This window comes from Excalfactoria chinensis, chromosome Z (genome assembly GCF_039878825.1).
Source record: "Excalfactoria chinensis isolate bCotChi1 chromosome Z, bCotChi1.hap2, whole genome shotgun sequence".
Taxonomy (NCBI): Eukaryota; Metazoa; Chordata; class Aves; order Galliformes; family Phasianidae; genus Excalfactoria; species Excalfactoria chinensis.
In genome coordinates, this window is record NC_092857.1 from 43320015 (window position 1) to 43333941 (window position 13927).

At 40.6% G+C, this 13927-nt stretch overlaps 1 protein-coding gene across 3 annotated transcripts in view; it reads left to right on the forward strand.

Moving 5' to 3' along the window:
* KCMF1 (potassium channel modulatory factor 1) overlaps window positions 1-13927 on the forward strand; it is a 55133-nt gene that overhangs the window by 5980 nt on the left and 35226 nt on the right. The window contains exon 1 of one of the 3 annotated variants that reach the window (XM_072360486.1): window positions 2010-2113. The exons of the other annotated variants lie outside the window; for them this stretch is intronic. The gene's annotated coding sequence lies outside the window, so the exon portion shown is untranslated. Of the gene's footprint in view, window positions 1-2009; window positions 2114-13927 lie in introns of those variants that run through there. 3 annotated transcript variants of the gene reach the window in all.

Genomic DNA, 13927 nt, shown 5'->3' on the forward strand with positions numbered 1-13927 from the left:
GTTGTAAGTTTTCAGATTTTTATTCATGGAAGATTTACCATAATAGAGGAGAGATTTACAGGCTTGATTAGAGGCAGAAATGTCACCTACCTGTATGGAACTGGCCTTGCATGTTGCTGTTTGAAGCTTGTGCATGCCAAGCTCAGAGAGGTGCTCAGAGCTTAAGGTGATATTAGCAACATGGAACATATGAGGAGAAATTTCTGTATGGTATTTACCTTGGATAACTCCTTTCTACATGAGTCCATAATCTCTTTCCTAATATAAGATGATATTCCATTAACTCAAAAGGGTGATCTATATACAGTGTTTGTGTATACATACAGTTGGTTATGGTTAGGTTGGACATTAGAAAACACTTCTTTACAGAAAGGGTAGTTAAACACTGGAATAGGCTCACCAGGGAGGTGGTTGAGTCACAGTTCCTGGATGTGTTTAAGGGCTGTTTGGATGTGGTGCTCAGATATATGATTTAGTAGAGGGTTGTTAGAGTTAGGGTACCATGGTTAGGCTGTGGTTGGACTTGATGATCTTTGACATCTTTTCCAATCTGAGTAATTCTATGATACTATGTGTTGTAGAACTTCTTTGTTTGCTTTATTTCAATGGAGGTTAAATCTGCCAAGTATCCTGATCAAACAATTAAAACTTGATTTGATATTAAGCTTCGTGCTACAGGTCTCTTGACTGTTTGAGGCTTGAGTGTGGCAGCAGAGTATCTCAAGTCTCATGCTCTCTTTGGTTCCTGTACCTTTCCATAGCATCACCTGAACATCTATTTTGAACTTATTCCTATTGTCATTCTGTATTTATTGTTGTGATTACTCATGCCTTCTTCTTTGTGTAGCATTGTTACAATAACTTTGTCACAATTAAGTAGAACTGTTGAGTTCAGTGCAGAGCATAGATAAGATCAGTAGCCTTACTGGTGGACACTATGTATAAAACAAGGCTTCGATTTCCAGCTGTTTAAGAACTTTCATTTAGGTCACTGACGTTGGCTAAGCTGATGAATAAGGTCTGTCCTAAGTTAAAATTGCAGGGCATCATCAAAATGTCTTTATCCTTAATATGCCTTTCTATCACTCATGTAATTTCTCTTAATCTGTAGGTCTCGGGACTGTGTTTCAGAGGTGCCTGCAGGTGCTTGCATTATTTCTGCCACTGGAAGTCATGGGTTCTCACTTGGAATTGAGTTTTTTATTATGGATATAACTCACAGGATCGTCCTAAGTGTTAATGTTTCCAGCTTTGTTGAAGATGCAGTGTGGATGTTAGAGGGAGGCTGGATTTATTTCATGGAATTTGTATTTTTTTGGTCTTAAAATGTGATTTGCATTATATTTAGTGCATAACTTACCTAAACACCAAAATTCTTGTTTTTACTGCCTATTTCTCACCCTGCAGTGAGTTTCATGTGTGTTTTTTTGTTTGTTTGTTTGTTTTTAATCCTGAATGTTTTATTGGGAACTTCTAGGAGACATTATCTTAAAGTTGCACCCTCTTGTAATTGGAGACCTGAGGAAATCTCCTTAATCTTTATTGCAATCAAATAGGAAACCTAGTCATGGGAAACAGTTTTCTCCCATTTCCAGCATAGTATCGGGTAGAAAGTCTATCATTCTCAAAGGCATCTCTACTCAAACTGGGAATATTGGTGGTGTGAGATTTATAGGTGCAAGTCTGATTCTTTTTTTTGACATATGAGGATGTTTCAGTGGCATACATTGTTTTATCTATTACTGCATATGTTCTGGTGTTCTGGATTTGTTTTTAATTTTATTTTTCAAGTAGGATTTCACATTTTTATGAAAATACCACTCCACTTTTGATTTGGGTCATCCCATTATCAACACTGAGAAAACACAGCTAAAGAAAGACTTTTTTTTTTTTACAACCAATTTCTTTTAAACATCCTGCAAGACATGAATGAAACAACAAACTGAGTTTAAAAATAAAAATCTGGATCATAACTCCAATTTTTATTTTTTTATTTTATTTTTTACCTCAGGTCAGATTTGGTCTTCCCCCATCACTTCTGCTATGTCCTGGTGCCAGATTCTTTTTGGGAGGCAATGTTTCTTGTCTTGACTGACAAGGGGTGCTGTCTCTGGTAGGATAAATTCTTTATTTTCCTTCCTTTTTTTGTCTTTGAACTCTGTCTCTCGATTTCATTTTTCTTTGTTGATGTTCTTTCTTCCATTTGCTGTTCTGTTCCTCTCCCACTTCTCTTCATAGAGAGGGGGTATTTTTTTCAAAAAGATCTGGAAAGCTGTAGGCCCATGTTGGAGTCAGACGTGGCTGAAGTTTAATGCCTGCCTCTGTAAGCCTCTTTGAAAAGTAGAGCTTTAATATTTCTTGTTAACATAACTAACTCTAGCCTAAGGAAATAAGCTTTGCCAAAAATATTTTTAGGCAGCAGGTTCTCCAGCCTCTTGCAGAAACAAATTTGTGTTTAGGTTTTCAGCTGAAACGAGTTGGTTTCAGAAGTGAAAATTCTGTTCAGTTACATGGGTAACATTGAAGCATTCTTAAACTGCTTGTTGAGGAGGATCATTGTATAAAACTTAAAAACAGTTCCAAGTGTGGGTGGTATGTATGGTCTGATTGATAATAAAGCAGCTAGTACTGTTGGGTAAAGGATATTACTGTTGGCCAGGTTTCTTGGACTGTATTTACCCTAGGAAACTGAAAGGATAAGGTGAAATCCTTGTGTATAAATGGTTGGGGAATTTGCATGAAGTAATTAGACAGATGGGAGAAAGCTGTTTAAGAACATCAATATTAATATTGCAATTCTAAACCAACTTCTAAACAAATTCTGTACCTCCTCATACCAATTGAGTTACTCTCTAGATGCTTGATAGTGTGGCAGGAATGTGATGGCAGCTCCTGGCAGCAAATATCTGAGCACGTGCCTCCAGTGGCATTAGAATTATTTGGAGGCATCCTGGAGGTGGCTATTCGGGTTGCAGTGCTGTGTACGGTTGAAGTTGTGGTATTCCCAGGGTACCTACTTTGTTCTCACTCAAGCAGCAGTAGGTCATGTTAGTGTGTAATCGTGTAAGGACTTCTTGTGTGTTGCTTTTAACTTGTCTTTGCTTCTGGGTAAATAGTTATAGCAAGAGAGATTTATTGGTTTGTTTTTTTGTTGTTGTTTTTTTTTGGTGTAACTCACCAGTACTTTTGTGTCTTAGCTGTATGCTTAGAGGTTAGTGTTTACTTGGAATGAGTTTGCAACTGCTGGCAATCTCACTACATAAGCCTTCAACAGTTGGGCCTGCTTTTATAGTAGAAGGAAATTAGCTCTGAAGAAATCTGTGGTTTGAACACAAGGGTTCGTCTGTGCTCAAGGTTCCATCATTTCACTTTAACTTCAAAAAATACATGCATGACTTACTGCAACAATTTGCATGTGCTTTTAATACAGGCAATAAAGATGAGGTGTGCTTTACACAAATGGTGTTAAGTGTACTCTTGTTATGTGTGTATGAATATGCAAGCTGGCATTGTCTCTGTAAGTGGAAAATTTACACAGTGAGGGGTAGCTTGTGGTTTGCTAGTGAAATCAGGTCTGCAAGAGAAGCTTCACAAGGGATAATAATGGTGGAACTTGGCTCACAACTAGGCAAGCATAGGTTTATCACCGCAGTTTGCAAAGTTTCTTAGGACTTTGCCTTCTTACCTTCCAAAAATAAGTCCATTATCTTCAGCACCCAAGTTATTGTTAGTATCATTTTTTCATGTGTTTCAAGTAGTCTGTGAACAGTGATCAGTTTTTCTTTTGTGTAGACATGCATGTGCTGATTATATTAGATGCCAAATGTATTTAAGAAGATGCAGTGGAAGCTGTGAGAAGTACTGTGATTCTGGAAGATGTCAAATAAGCTTTCCAGCAGTCTTCTATCTTGATTGTCTTCAGTTTAGAAAACCTAATGTAAAGGTGGGGAGCCCATTTGCTCTGTTGACTGCAGGAAAAAAGAGATGCCATGACCTGAAAATTACCTTTCCCCAGATTGTTTTAGTGTAAGGCCTGTGGATTATTGCCAGGTGAGCTCTGACAGAATACCAGCTGTTCCTTATTCTAGGAGACTTTTTTGAGTAACTCAGAAAATAGCTTGAGATTTCGCTGTAGAAGAGTGGCTACCATCTGCAGAGTGAGCCAGTTAGTACATCTCAGGATTGTGTTAGTGTTTTGTTCCTGGTAGCATTGAGAATTCAAGGAGTGTGACTACAGATCAAAAGACTGTTGAGAATGACGTGTCAGAATACAGTTCTTTAGTCAAGGATTGAGTACTCTGGGCTGATAGTGGTCAAGGTGCAGCGTTTCTGACTCTGGTTTTGAAGAACATTGCGATGTATCCTTTCAAAGCAAGTATTTCAGGTCAGCTGCTGCTGATTACTTCTTCTAAGCACTTGTGTTAAGCATTTTCTTGAGCTTCTTTAAAACATTTCTCTTTAATGTCCTTTTTCATTAATTCTCTTGTAAAAGCAGACACTTTCTTAACTGTACAGTAAGCCACAACATCAAACATCCCTATTGTGGAAGAAGATGCTGCATGTGTGCTCTTTCATGGTGTTGAGCATCTGGAGATCTTGGCAGCATATAGCAATTGTAAATGTCTGTACTGTCCTTTGTTTGGAGGAGTGCCAACTTTGAGTGGCTTGTCTGAAGGGCATGGCATGGGCTCTTCATGCAGGGCGTTGAAGCAGGGAGTACTTGCAGGGAGGGCAGACTATTCCTCCCCACTCAGGACACAGTCTAACTTATTTTGGCTGCCTCCCAGGCTACAGATCTGTGGTCTCCAGGAGGCCAGAAGCTCTTGTCAGAAAGAGTGTGTAAATCCAGACTGAGTGCTTGCCCAAAAATGTGTTATTTCAGGTTTCCGGCTGCAGGACTACTCAGCCTCTCCTTGCAATGCCACCTGTCTGAGGTGTGATCAGGGGGATGATCTGCTTGGTATGGTGCTGGAACTTGAGGAGGAGGTGGAGAGTTTAAGGAGCATCAGGAATTACTGGCAGGAGGTAAACTGGTGGATCAACTTCCTTGCTGTACCTGCAAGTAAGGCACTGAGGTGATACATCCTGAAAAGTGGTGGACCCCCTGCCCAGCCACCATCAGTAGAGGGAGGAGACCTAAGAGACAGGGAAGAATGGAAACAGGTCCCAGCTTGGCATCGCAGGCAAACGCTGTCCCTACCTACCTCCATGCCCCAGCTGACTCTGTATAATCTGTCTAAGGCTCTGAAACTTGAGGGGAAGAGGGGATGTGTAGTGGGAGGTCCACCCAGGAGGTTATCTAGGGTGAAGTGTCTGACTCTGTGCCTCAAGACTGCTTCTGCCAAGAAGGGGGAAGAGGTATTGTCTTAGGTGACTGCCTTTTGAGTAGAACGGAAGGCCTCATATGTCAGCCGAACTGCACCTGTAGGGAAGTGTGCTGCTTCCCTGGGGCCTGAGTAAGGAATGTTCCTAGGAGACTTCCTAGTCTGGTTCACCCTTCTGATTGTTACCCCTTACTGATAGCTCAGGCTGGCAGTGATGAAGTTGCTGAGAGAAGCCTGAGGGTACTGGTGCTTTTATTTGATGGAGTATGTCTGGTATTTTTCCTCTATTCCTTCAGTGGCAGCAAGGGATGCTGAGAGGACCAGGAAAACCCACCTGATAAATATGTGGCTGAGATGCTGGTGCTGTTGCAGGAATTTTAGCTCTTTTGACCATGGGACTGAGGCTGCAGATGGGTCTCACCTGTCTCAAAGGGGGAAATGGACTGTAGCAGAGCTGGTGGGGCTTGTATGAAGCCCCCTCAACTAAGTGTGAAGGGGGAAGGGGATAAAATAAAGCCTGTTAGATTTGAACCTGGAGGGTCAGTGCTAGGGTTAGAGTGAGTTGGGTGGCTCAGTTGGAGTGCATCTGCATCAACACATGCGGCATGGGCAACAAACAGGAGAAGCTGAAGGCCATGGTGTGGCAGGCAAACTGTGGCTTAGTTGCACAGTGGTACTACTCCCATGACTGGGATGTTACAATGAGAGGCTGTAGGCTCTTCAAAAGGGATTGGCAAGGGAGGAGGGGAAATGGTTAGCTCTCAGTACCTTGTTTACATCTGTTTTAACAGTCAGAGCAGTTATCCTCAGGGTACTGTACCCCCTGACCTCAAAGTCTGAGATGGGGAGTAGAATAACAACCCCATTCCTACTCCCCTGTGTGGTCTGGGTGGAAAAAGAGACCTACTGCTCCACCTGTCACAAATCCATGGGGCTAGATGGGATCCACCTGAAAGTGCTGAGGGAGCTTGTGAAGATGATTGCCAAGCTGCTTTCCACCATCTATCAGTGTTTCTGGTCATCTGGAGAGGTCTCAGAGGAATGGGCACTTGTCAGCAAGCATGACTCATCTACATGAATGGTTGTAAGGAGGATCAGGGCAACTTCAGGCCTGGATTTTGGTGATTGGGATTTTGGTGATCAGGAGCACCCTCAGTAAGTTTACAAGTGACACCAAGTTGAAAGAAGTATTATCTGTGAGATGGTAGGAAGGCCCTTTAGAGGGATCTGGACAGGCTAGAAACCCATTGGGTGTAGTTCAGTAAGACTAAGTGCTGGATCCTGCAGTTTGATTGCAACAACTCCATACAGCACTAAAGACCTGGGGCAGAGTGACTAGAAGACTGTTCAGAGGAGAAGGACCTGGCATTGTTGGTCAGTGCTCAGCTGACCATGAGCCAGCAGTGTGCCTAGAAGGCCAATGGCATCCTGCCTTATATCAGAAATAGTGCAGCTAGCAGTAGCAGGGAGGTGATCTTTCCCCTGTACTCAGCACTGGTGAAGCTGCACCTCAAGTACTGTGTTCAGTTTTGGATTCCACACTACAAGAAAGACCTTGAGGCCCTGGAGCACTTCCAGAGAAGGGCAACAGAATGATAAGGGACATAGAGCACAAGTCATGTGAAGCAGCTGAGGGAAGTGGGATTCTTTGGTCTGCTGAAGGGGAGGCTCCAGGGTGACCTTGTTGTTCTCTACAACTGTCTGAAGGGAGATTATGGCAAGGTGTGGGTTGTAACTATCAATAGGACTAGAGGGAATGGCTTCAAGTTGTGCCAGGGAGATTAAGAATGGGTATTTGGATAAACTTCCAAAAGAGTGATGAGGCACTGAAACAGGCTGCCCTAGGAGGTGGTGGAGTCACCATTCCTGGAAGTGTTCAAGAACCATGTAGATGTGGTACTAAGGAATACAGTTTATTGGGCAACATTGGTGGTTGGTGGATGGTTGGACTTCACCATTACAGGAGTCTTTTCCAACCTTGTTGATTCTATGACTCTTCCTGTTAATCCAGGAACTCCAGAGGAGCTCCATGGACAATGATCTGATGACCTATATTCAAGACAAAACAGACCTTGGGATATAAGACTAAAGAAGCTGTGTATAACAAAATTATGAATCCTCTTGCTCTCTTCTTGTAATAATTCTATGTTTTCTAATTGTGCACAGGAGAAATTCTCTCATTTGTCTGTACCATTGACTATATTGTTGTGCTTAGTTCTGTATTACAAACTGTGAATTACAAAAACAAACAAAAAAAACCCTGTATGAGTAAAACATATAGTGCAAGGACAGTATTTCATGTGTAGTATCTTAACCTTTCTCCAGAAAAGTTAAACTGCAGGTAGCTATGAAGGGCTGAATCTGCTCAGCTGAATGATGCGTTGCAGTGAAGTAGCTGCCAGATCTAGCTTACATGGAAGATTCTATAAGAAAAGTAGTTAATGCTTATTGTTTATTACGTGATCCACAGAGAGCTCGGAAAACCTGTTAAAGTAGCAGTAGGCTTAAAATTGCCCTGGGGAATGTTGATGTTCTGTACCCTCGATGGCTTGAACAGGCCAGGGGTCTTTTTCCATCCCTGCTCCTCTGTGACACCACCTTGAGAACTGCCAAGGTAAATGGAGAGTTTCAAGGTTACACACAGCCTCTTTGCTGAGCTTCTGTGTGCTAGGAGGCTGTGCTATCTTCTTAGTAAAACTAGCTACATGTTTATGAAATGCATTCCCATACCAAAATTGAGAACCCAGCACAGTGTGTAGTGCAGCAGTCTTAAAAATATTTGTGTTTTAAGAAGGTACTAACTAAACAAGGGATGAGTATGAGGGTGAGCGTTCTTCTCACAAATGCTTGGGAATGGGGGATAGCTCAGCAGCTTAGCCAACAGAAACCTACTTTTCCATGCAGAAATCAAGCAAGTGTGATAAGAAGTAAAGGTTGATTTGAAAATGTTAAAAATGCAGCATTTATTTGTTACTGTGCTGTAATGATATGAGATACAGAAGAAACTATGATATATAACTCAGTGAAAAGTTTTGGTATCTCCACCTTTCCCAGCTTCACTGTATAGGGTTTTTTTTTCCTGTAAAATCTTTTATAGCACTCAATTTTCTAATTGATGGTTTAAAAATCTCTTTCAACAAAGATCTGTCAGACCTGTTTGCATACCTTACTTTTCCTAATCATTAACATACTGTTCTGTGCATTTTGTAACTTCAGTGTGGTATCTGTGGTACCTACAGTTAAGGGTAATAAGACCTAGTTATTTTTGACACTCCTTTTTTCCTCAAGTTATGAAGCGGGGTGTCTGTTTTGAAAATGCTGTGTCATTGTTTGTACTCTACTGTAGTTCAGCAAATCTCAATAAATTGTAGTGCATCTCAGTTCTTTTTGTGTTAAGGCAGAGTTGCCAAATTTTTAGGGCTCTGTAGTAAACAGGTGTTTTTTTTATGCAATTGCTGTACGTTTATTGCAAAGGAATAGGTTAGGAACCTAGTCTAACTGTCAGTTTTAGACTTCAGGCTTTGATATGGTGATGGATGCTTTGTGGGAATGTATTTTTATAAAAGTTTTTGACATTGTTTAATGCCATACATCATTTTCTATTGCAAGTCTGGGTGACTTATTTTCTCCTATTCTGAGGAAGGACATGAGAATGCAGTAAGTTGTTTGTGTTGGTTTTGGTTTCTGAAAGGTCATGAAATTGTTTGACCTGACTCTTGGGGAAATTGAACCAGAGAACTTAAGAATTTTCCTCACTGGAATTTTGCATGGAGGATTTGAGAGATGGGGTTTCGGTGAGCCAGAACAATAGGTTTTGGGATTTTTGGTCTTGATTTTAGTGAACTTGCTAGTGTTTATAGTAAATAGAGCAGAGCAGTTGTACTGATACCACAGTAACTTTTAAGAGCTGTTGTCCTCATTCACCTTACTTGGAAACAGGTGCTTCAGATACTGATCTTAGTGTACTGTTAGTTCTAGACAGGTAATCCTTGTTAAGGAAGGTGGCAGTTTCCTGTACCGTGAGTAGTAGAGAACTCTCCTTTCCTATTCCTTTACATTTCTTAATATGACTGGGATTTTATGACACAATAATAGTGAAGGTGATGAACTTGTGTTTGGTGTTTGCTGCAGTAAATAGGTCTCTTCCTACTTTGACAGGCACAGTGACTTTTATTATGCTTGTATCAGGTGATGCGTTTTTTTTAACATGTTAGATTATGAAGATTTTTCCTGAAAGTTGTGTTTTCTTTGAGGAAGGGTTTGAACAGAACTACTAGAAATAGCAGTTTTTCTTAAAACCTGTCTGGGCTAACTGCACGAAAAGTAGTAAGTAACTACTACTTCAGTAACGAAGATTCGGGAGCTGTGATCCATAGGTCAGTAATGGCTTTTAGAGTGTTCTGTGATAGCTACCTAGGAAAACTATTTGACTCCTTGTTTTCAGATGCTGTTAGGATTGTTAGTAAATCAGCCTGAAAAAGAAGTTGGTTTTCTATGTAAAGAATGGATCGGACAGTAAAGGAAATGCTTAGAAGTTTATTTCTGGTAACGTTTAGTTCTTTATGTGTATATGTGCGATACAGCAGGAGAACAGAAAATACAAGTGATAAAGCTGAAGGTGCTGCTGCTACTGAGAGGAAGAGAAGGAAAGGTTGGTCTTTATATGGTTGGCAAGTGGCTGGGTCCAAAATCCCAGGACCACAGGAATAACTAGTAAAGAAGTGTGTGCAGCAGGGAAAGGAATGGAACAAATGTAGAACTTGATGGAATTCTGTTGAAACCTTTTCTTGCTTTAGAATACTACATTTCCCACATCACTTTTCTGGTGTAGCTTTTCATCGTAAGCCACTGTAGCTTCTGCAAGCTTGTTATCTGACTGAGAAGCTGTTTTCTGACAAAGAGTGGGAGTAGAAGCAGTTGCCAAGGCAGTCTGTTTATGTTCGTAGTAAGAAAAATGCCTTAGAGCCCAGGGTAAAGCACTGCTAATGCATAAATGAGAATACTGTAGTTTAACCTCTTATTTCCATTTTTAAAACAGTCATGTTAACATTCTCTTTTGTGTTCAGAGAAACTGGATTATTTTTGCAAGATGAGACTTTGTGTGGTGCTATGCAAAGATAGGTGGTTTTTTGTTTGTTTTTTTTTTTAGGTGCCCCTGTGGTGTCACTCAAAATGGTGCTGTTGAAACTAGGCTGTAAATCTGAAAGTGTTCATTTCTGTAAAGCTAGTTGGGTTGTATGAAGTTGTACAAAGGAATCTTGCTACGGCCTGCCCTGCATTAGACATTGCTTACTTCTTTCCCTCCCTCTCCTGGCTGCTTTCAGGTTTTGCTTCCTTGACAAGAAAAGCCTATTTAATTCCAGACCACTCTGTGCAGGTTTTTGCTCTAAGTCTCCTCTTCTGTGGGTTGTGCTTTTCTCACAAGGCATTTTTGGGGGTGTTTTGGAAAACTATAATCTTTCACTTCCTGTGGGTGCCTAGCCAGTGCTGCGTACATGCTGCATTGCTGCTTGTGCTAAATCTTGCCTCTTCTCATTGCTGAATGGGAGATAGGGTTGCCATGATCCCCTGTTTTGTGAAAGGGTCAGGAGTGGGTCTGGTGGTGGAAAAAGAAATAAAGCTGAGTGTGTATTTCAGGCATCAGATGTACAAACAGGTTGAAGCTAGATAAAATATGTAATTTCTGCTGAATTTTCTGCAAGAATTTATGGTGAAAACCAGAATTTTGCTTCTTCCAGTTGTGCGATGTTTTTCTCTTGTCTGTAATGGTGGATGATAGGCTATCAAGATGTAAAGCCTTTGAACTTCTCTGCTTGAGACATACTACTTGGTTCTCTTTAATGCCTGATAAGATTCATCTTGTTCTTTGTGCTGATTTTTCATTTTTTCCCCCTCTTTTGTCTATCTTCTTAAGTAACATTCTTAATCGAAATACACAAAGGTGTTTTCTGCAAAGACTGCTAATTCTGGCAGGGCTCAGCAGCTGTACCAGTTTTTCAGTTTAATTACTCCTTAGAGTTTTCTTAATGTTTCTTCACATTTCTTAAACTGTAAAACTAATTATTGTGTGATGTTGTTCTTCCAAGCCTAACTCCTTTTCAGTTGATGTTAACTTATTTATCTGTAGGTCCTGAAAGCAAGTCAGTAACTTGGTCCTCATCTATTAAATGAGAAACTTTGCCACTAATTTTACTAGTTACAGGATTTAGCCTGATGCTACTGTTATTTTCTTGCTGTGGCACTGTTTACAGCTTTCCAAAGTTTAAGTATTTTTCTGCTAATAGAATTCACGTGCCTATTGCCATTTGCTAGATTAACAGAGTAGTTAAATAAGATCATGACTGGTGCCAGTTCCTTTGCTGCCACATTACAAGTTTTCGGTGCTGTAATAAATGAAATTTGTTTAATTTTAATGTGTTTACAGTACTTTAGCAGGCTTTCATGTTGTGAGGGTTTTGAAGGCCTAATTGTATCAATAGAAAAAAGATTTGAGGCATTGCATGGAATATTCAATTAGAAACCCAAATCAGCTTGATCAAGAGTCATTGCAGAGTGCACGGAAGTTTTTATTTCCATTTTGAAGGTCTGTAAAGTGTGTCCTGGCAACCTTTGACTGTGAGTTAGTTTTCGTGGTGTGTTAGAATTTTGTTGGGTTTTGGATGCCTGGTGATACGTTGATTGTAGTACTTTCATATGAGAAGATAAGTTATTTAAAAGTTCAGAGGTCCATGGTAGCATCAGTGAAGACATCTTTGTTTTGTTGGAGGCCAGGAGTTAAAACTGTAATTCTCTGTGTGAATTCAAAGAACAGCTGATGAAGACCCTGATCAGGATGTGAAGCAGACAAAGTGATGAAGTGTCAGTGACTATTTAATATGCTTTTTTTTTTTTTTTTTTTTTCCTGTCGTTTTTTGCTAACGTACATTGGAAAAAGTGGTTTGTCTTTAGTGGTATTGTCAGTAACTTGTAATAAAACAGAAATTGGGGACATGGCAAATGTTGTTCTAGGATGTTTCAAAATGGATTCCACGGTAATATTTTGCTAGTCAAAATAAAGCATTCCTTAGACAAAATCAGCTTCCTGCAGCTGCTTTCTCATCTTATCAGAAGGAGTTGCCCGGGACTCCCACAAGCTTGTTAAAATTTGTTATGCTTGCTTTTTGCATTTTGGTGCCGGAGTTGCAACGTTTTATCTCTTTTCTCTAAAATGTAGGTAAGGTGGTTGTTATCTAGTTAAAAGAGGGTAGGGGAATATTCCTCCTGGCTTGTTGGTAAAGTTGTTGCTCTGGAGTACAGACTAACATTGATTCTTGGTAAAATGCTGTCTTAATAAATTCAGGGTCTTCAGCAGCCTAAAGAGCAATTTCTGGTTTACGTTCCTGGTGTCCCACTGATGTATATGAAGAGATAGATGAATCTGTAGAGTTGCATGTAAAATACTTAGAAAGGACATGGTTGCTCTTGTTGGATTGAGAGAATATACACTTGGAGTTGTCAAGAACTAATTAAGGTGGTGTGTGTGCATGTGCAGAACTTATTTTTGTGTACTTCAGGACAGAATAAAAGAGTAATAGTTAAACCTCATCTTGCAGAATTATTTGTATTATATTGCCATTTTCAGCAGTGATTTTGTAGTAAGACAAACAAACTGTGGAACCAGTATGGTTTATCACTTTTTGTTTTGGACAGTGTTCACTAAATTCATGTTATTGTTTTTCCATTAGGGAATTGTGATATTTTAAATAAAGTTGTATGCCAATAGCTTACTAGCTGGCTAGTAGTAGCATGTGGTTCTGTGGAAACAAATTCATCCTTTCAGTCAGCTTCAGCTAAGATAGTAGTAGGACTGGTGTTTCAGGGCTCTTCTTTTAAAACGCTGTGTATTGTTTGTTTGCTTTAGTGCTTTAATGGTGGCTAAACTGTTCTTGGGCCTGCTGAATAAATGTGGTTGACACAGCGTGATACCACCTACTGGGCAGTATGAGTGGTACGTGAGAAGTACCTAGAATCTGCCTGTGAGAGTATTAAATCCTAAAAGAAGAACCAAATCAGTTTGTTTATTTATTTTAAATTAAGATACTAAAAGCTAATGAGGTATTTGTATTTCTTCAGATGTAATTTGAGGAGTAATCAAAGTTCAACAAGATCAAGCACTGGGTCTTGCACTTTATTTGCAACAGTCACAGGCAGTGCTACAGGATTGTGGCAGCGTGGCTGGAAGACTGTGCCAAGGAAACAGACCTGGGGGGTATTGGTTGATGCTTGGCTGACCATAAGCCAGCAGTGTGCCCGGGTGGCCAAGAAGGCCAGTGGCATCCTGGCTTGCATCAGAAACAGTGCAGCCAGCAGGAGTTGGGAAGTGATTGTCCCTCTGTACTCAGCACTGGGGAGGCTGCACCTCAAGTACTTTGTTCAGTTTGGGGCTCTGACTACAAGAAAGACACAGGCCCTGGAGTTAGTCCAGAGAATGGCATGAAAGCTGTGAGGGGTCTGGAGCTCAGGTCTTAGGAGGAGTAGCTGAGGGACCTGGGATTTTTTTAGTCTGCTGAAGAGGAGGGTCCGGGATGACCTTATTGCTCTCTGTGACTGCCTGAAGGGAGGCT